The sequence below is a fragment of the Calliphora vicina genome, chromosome 4 (assembly GCF_958450345.1).
Source record: "Calliphora vicina chromosome 4, idCalVici1.1, whole genome shotgun sequence".
NCBI classification, from domain to species: Eukaryota; Metazoa; Arthropoda; class Insecta; order Diptera; family Calliphoridae; genus Calliphora; species Calliphora vicina.
Genome location: NC_088783.1, coordinates 97,613,526 through 97,619,971, shown reverse-complemented (window position 1 = coordinate 97,619,971; position 6,446 = coordinate 97,613,526).

Genomic DNA, 6,446 nt, shown 5'->3' with positions numbered 1-6,446 from the left:
GGATATAGCAGGCCCTTTCCCTGTCAGTGATGCTCGAAACCGTTACGTTCTAGTGGTTATGGATTATTTCAGCAAATGGCCAGAGGCATATGCAATACCCAATCAGGAAGCTAAAACGGTTACAAGCGTATTTGTGAACAACTGGGTGTGCCGCTATGGTGTTCCACAGGAGTTGCACTCGGATCAGGGTAGAAATTTTGAATCCGCCGTATTCAAGGAAATGTGCGATTTATACGGAATAAGAAAAACCAGAACAACTCCACTGCATCCTCAATCTGATGGCATGGTCGAAAGATTCAATCGCACTCTGGAGGAATATTTAAGAAAAGTGGTCAGTGCACACCAGAAAGACTGGGATGAACACATACCAAAATTTCTATTGGCATACAGATACGCTGTTCATGACTCAACCACTCGAACACTTGCAAATATTGTCTTCGGGACAGAACTCAAGTTGCCTGGAGATTTAAAATTCGGTATTAAGCCCTCATCAAGTAATGAAAACACTTCCCAAGAGCAAGATGACATTAACGAATTCGTACGCAGGCGAATAAAAATGACCAGCGACAAAATGAGAGCAGCGGAAAGAGTAGAGCCCGAGATCTAAACTGAAGGTCGTACATCTGGAACAACTAGCTGCCTATGGGAGAAGTGAATCTATGCCTATTTGGGACGAACAGGCTTAAGCGGGGGGCAGTGTTACGAATTTGTACTTGAATTCAAATATAACGATTTTAATGGCAGATTTAAAGTTACATAGTGCTATTTGAAAGCAGTGCCTCTTAAACTGTAACATATCTGTGGGCATTATTAACATTAAATAAAAGCTTTGAGTTGATCATTGATCGTAAGTATGGCAACGCTGAATGTTTGCTGCGACTCGTATATTCGAATTCGAATATTCGTGTTTTGACAGTTAAAGAACGTTGTAGAAAGTTCACCAGAGATGGCGTGTGTATTCGAAAGCTCTAGGCTTCGAATGAGTGATAAAAACCGGATAAACCGATTAACCGAAAATCAACATTTTAAATTAACCGGTTCGCAAAAAACCGAGATTTCGAAGAAAAACCGGTTTTTCGGTTAACCGGTTTATAAACACTAGTCGGTACTTAGTATGTACTTACGGTTTTTTGTTAAGACGTGCCCCCATTTTTGAAATAAAGAAACTTTTTAATTAAACCTTTAATTTTAAATAAAAGTGTTATTTTTATTTGGTAAACCACGACAATTATAGAAGCTGAACGAAGTCACAAAGAAAGTAACCTGCTAGCACGAATTGACGATACCCTGGACACATTAGCTGGAACAAAATGGTTGACTACATTGGACTTGTGAAGTGGTTATTGACAGGTAGAGATTTCTGACAAAGACAAGGAGAAAACTGCCTTTAGCGCGAGTGATGGGTTATGGCAGTTCAATGTCATGCCCTTTGGACTCTGCAAAGCTCCAGCCACATTCGAGCGTTTAATGGAACATGTGTTGAAAAGACTTCACTGGAAGACATGCTTAGTGTACCTCGATGACATAATTGTTATGGGAAAGTCTTTCGATGAACACCTGAAAACCCTTGAAGAAGTTCTTAAACGAATAGCTGCGGCTGGACTAAAACTTAGCGTAAAGAAATGTGCATCATTCCAGAAAGAAGTTAAGTATTTAGGGTATCGCGTAACAGCAGACGGCATATCAACAGATGAAGATAAAATACGAGCCGAAAAGGACTGACCTCGTCCGACCTTCACGAATTGCGCAGTTTTCTAGGCCTTTGCACGTACTACCGACGATTTGTACCGAATTTTGCCAGTGTTGCCGCAAGCTTACATGATATAACCAAGAAGTTGCATGATCCACAAATTTTCAATCGTTTTGACAGCGTAGGGAATTTTTTTAATAAGCCGTCGGAAATATTTCGCATATCTGATGATCTGTGCTTCATTTTGTTAAAGGGATTAAAACAAAAAGACGAATAAATTTCATTTTCAACCTTAGCCTTTTTAGAAGTCGTAGACATTTTGAATTTTGTAAGTATTTATGTAAATAACACACGTCTTAACTTTAACGCTGTTTCTAAAAAACTGATTTCCGTATGTCTTCAGAATGACAATAAATAGTTTTTTAAGATCATATAGGTAGTACGTTTTAATGAATGAGTCTAAAATCTTTTATTAGGATCAAGAAGGGCTTACATACTAAAGTACCTAGTTTAACCAAATGTTACAAATAATAATAAAAATAAACCACCATATAAATAACCTACCTGTCAACTTCTACCTCTCCACCCACTTCTTAAAGTCAAATGTCATAAAATAATAAATAAACTGGTACTTCGGAGAAGGGCCATAAAATATTTCCACTTGATTCCAAAAATTTGTTTCTGGGGCACCTGATATTTTAACAATGAAAATCACGTGCGCTGAAAACTACCTCTAGGATTGACTAAAAAAGCCGCAAGATACAAAACTCAGACAAATTTTGGGGGTGGAAAATTAATAGCGGTCGGCCTCATATTGCACCCCTCCAGTGGCTATTATCGGTCAGTTGTTGTGGTTTTTATTTTTAAGGTTTTAGAAACACTTACACACAAATATGAAAAAAATCAATTTAAAAACATTTGACTTGAGTTACAAAACATTTATTTTGATAGATATCCCACTCGCATCTCACTAAGCGACCAAAAAGGTTTTAAAGGAAGACCTAAGCTTTCTTTTGAGAAAAAAAATTAATAAAAAAAGAGTCCATTTTGGTTTTTGATTTTTCAAAAAAAAGTAAAAAATTGTATGTCTTGAGTTACAAAAAATTTTTTTTATAGATATCCCACTCGCATCCCACTAAGCGACAAAAAGGGTGTTAAAGGAAAACACATAAGCTTTCTTCTGTTATTAAAAAATGGGTCCATTTTTTTAAAAAAAGTCAACAAAGTTTTTGATTTTGCAAAAAAATTCAAAAATTTTAAATCTTGAGTTACAAAATATTTTTTTGATAGATATCCCACTCGCATCCCACTAAGCGACCATATAGGTCGCTTAGGAAAAGACCTAAGCTTTCTTAAAAAAAATAAATAAAAAGGGCCCATTTTGAAAAAAAAAGTCAAAAATATTTTTGATTTAAAAAAAAAAATCAAAAATATTTTATTAAATTTTTTTAATTTTTTTTTTCGAAAGATTGCATAAATAGCTATCTAAACTATTTGGGACACATTTTGCTAAGAACAATAGGTAATAAGTTATATGGATAAAAAAACACCTGTTTGGCCAAAATGTAAAATTTTGACCTCCTATAACTCAGAGAGTTCTTGACCGATCTTGTTGAAAAATGGTGTCCGAATTACTATCCAATAGAACTAACATTGGTGCTAATTTCATCGCGATCGGAAGACATCGATTTCAAAAGTTGGTTCACTTGACGTGAAATGCCCCATATATAAATTTGCCCAAATTTTGTTAAAAGGTTTGCCTATTCAATATTGCACATCCCAAATTCTCAGTGTGATTTGTATAGGTTTTTATGGTGATAATTAATATTACCTGGCTATTTTCCTTTTGTGTGGTTCTGGTAAGAATTCAGATTCATCGAGTTACGTTTTGTGAAAATAGCCAGCTAAAGGAATATACAAATTCAGTTTCACACACCAAAAAAAACATATATTTTCTTCTTTTGTTAACTTACGTTTTTGTACAATTATTGTTTTTAATATTTTATTAATTTCCTTGCCAGAACTTAATTTTTATTGACAGAGACTTTCAGTAAACTTAACAAAAGAAATTTCTGCACACGTCTTTCCTTGAGAATTTTATTATTGACTGTGTAGATCTTTACATTTTTGCCATTTACTGAAAAATGATAATTGCCAATTTTCTTCCGATATTTATTCATATATACACTGAATCAATTAAGTCTCCGTACGGAAATACTTGTAATATAAACTAGCAATTTATGGTCACTTTTCAATACATATTTAAAAATTTTTTAAATTAATTTTATAAAAAATTTTATAAACATAAAAATTTACATAAATTCAATAATTGTACTAAAATTATCACAAAAAAGTCTCCGTACAGTTCACCGTTTTAAGGCAAGGAACCCCAATATTAAAAAAACCGGAACAATGGCAAATAAACCAAGAAATCACCGTCCAAGAAAACTAGACCACCACTTAGAGAGAAGAATTGTACGATTTGTAGAAGGTAATCCAAAAATTAGCGCATGTGTAATTGCGGGAAACTTGGAAAGTAGTGATGAATTAACGGTAAACCCCCCAAACTGTAAGAAACGCTCTTAAACTAAATGTATAAAATGGTCGGGTAAGCCGTAAGAAGCCGCTTGTTCGAAAAGTAAACATGAGAAAGAGATTGGATTACGCTATTGAGCATATTGATAAAGATTTTTTTTTGAATCGAATTTTTTTTTAGCGATGAAAGTAAATTTAATATTTTTGGTTCTAATGGAAGAAAAATGGTATGGAAAAAGCCAAATACTGAAATGGATCCGAAGCATTTGACGCTAATCGTAAAGCATGGAGGAGGTAACTTAATTTGTTGGAGTTGCATGGCTTCATCTGGGGTGGAAAATCTTATTTTTATTGAAAAGACGATGTATAAATATGCATACCTTAATATATTAAAAAAAAACTTAAAACAAAGTGATGCAAAAATTATGGTTGGGACGTTCGTTTTGCTTCCAATAAGACAACGATCCCAAACACACCTCTGGATTAGTAAAGGAATGTATTATTTATAATGTTCCTAAGCAATTAAATTGCCCAGCTGAGTCACCTGATCTCAACCCGATTGAGCATCTATGGAATCACTTGGAAAGAAAGATTCGGCAGCATAATATATCGAGTAAAGATCAGCTAAAAGCCGTTATAATGGAAGGGTGGTATAAAATAGATTTCCTAACAACAAAGCTGGACCATTCCATGCAATGCCTTTTAAATGCTGCAATTGCTCAGAAAGGAGGACCTACCAAATATTAAATGCAATTAATTTTAATATTGGGGTTCCTTGCCTTAAAACGGTCAACTGTACGGAGACTTTTTTGGTGATACTTTTAGTACAATTATTGAATTTATGCAAATTTTTATGTTTTTAATGAAAACGTTTGTATTTTTTTTATGTTGATTTCTAGTTTATAAAATTTTTTATAAAATTAATTAAAAAAATTTTTAAATATGTATCGAAAAGTGACCATAAATTGCTAGTTTATATTACAAGTATTTCTGTACGGAGACTTAATTGATTCAGTGTATATATAGGCGAAACATATATGCATTATATATATTTCTCCGACATTTTATATATTTATCCTGATTTATATTTAATTTTACCCGCTATGATTTGTAACGAAGTTTTCGTTACATACATATAAAATTATTATGAAGTTTATAATTTTTATGAATGCCACTTTATTTTTGTATTGCATTTTGTTTATTACTCTGAATTATATTTTGTTTATTACTCTGAATTATTTATCTCATTTATTACTCTCAAGAAATAATGTTAAATAACGTAAATAATGTTAAATAATATAAATAATGTTAAGTATAACATTTGTTGAGAAATAATGTTAATTATAATAGTATAAGAGAACTTAACAGCAATTAACATTCACACAAGGCGAATTTATACAAGGTGGAGTCAGTCAATCAGCTGATTACTCTTTTTTCGTTTGTTTGGTTCTAACATCTGTCAAAGCTTGTTTTTATACTTCAATATCTATATATTTAAAGCTAATTAACAAAATATCTATATTTTGCATAAAGAAGTAATGCCCTCACTATTCAATTATTTACACTATATTTAGTTTTAATACATATTTGTTTAATTTTTAATTTCTGTTTTTTGACATTTGTTAAGACCATTTGTTGTTTTTGTAGAACTACCACCACCTTGTATAAATTCGCCTTGCATTCACATATATTTAAATTAGTAACTCAATAATGGTAGTAGCCCAGCAGTTAAGCAAGTAGTCAATGTATCCCTTAAAGACAGCAATTGTCACAAATGTCTTATCACTTGGCTAACTCCAATTTATATATTTTGGTCATTTGACACGTGTGTGCACTTTGTAGTGCAGAGAGAAGACAATTGATTACTTTATACATCCCAAATAATCTAGCGTGAAGACAATTGACACTTAAGTGTCTCTAAGTAATCTGAAGTGTAGTCACTTTAAACGTTTTGTGAGTAATTCGTACAAACTGCTTTTATACAAATTGTGTTGATATAATTCTCATACAGTTTATTTTTATTTTTGCTTAATTATCTGGTATCCCATGTAACATAGCATGAAGTCAATAGTCACTTTAGTGACTCTTAGTAACCTATGGAGAAGTCACTTCATACTTTTTTTTTGTATTGCACTTTATTTTACCCACCAGAAGCGTTGACTACTTTCGATCAGCTATCAGATAGTCACATTGTATCAAAAGAGTCAATTGAACCCCTGCT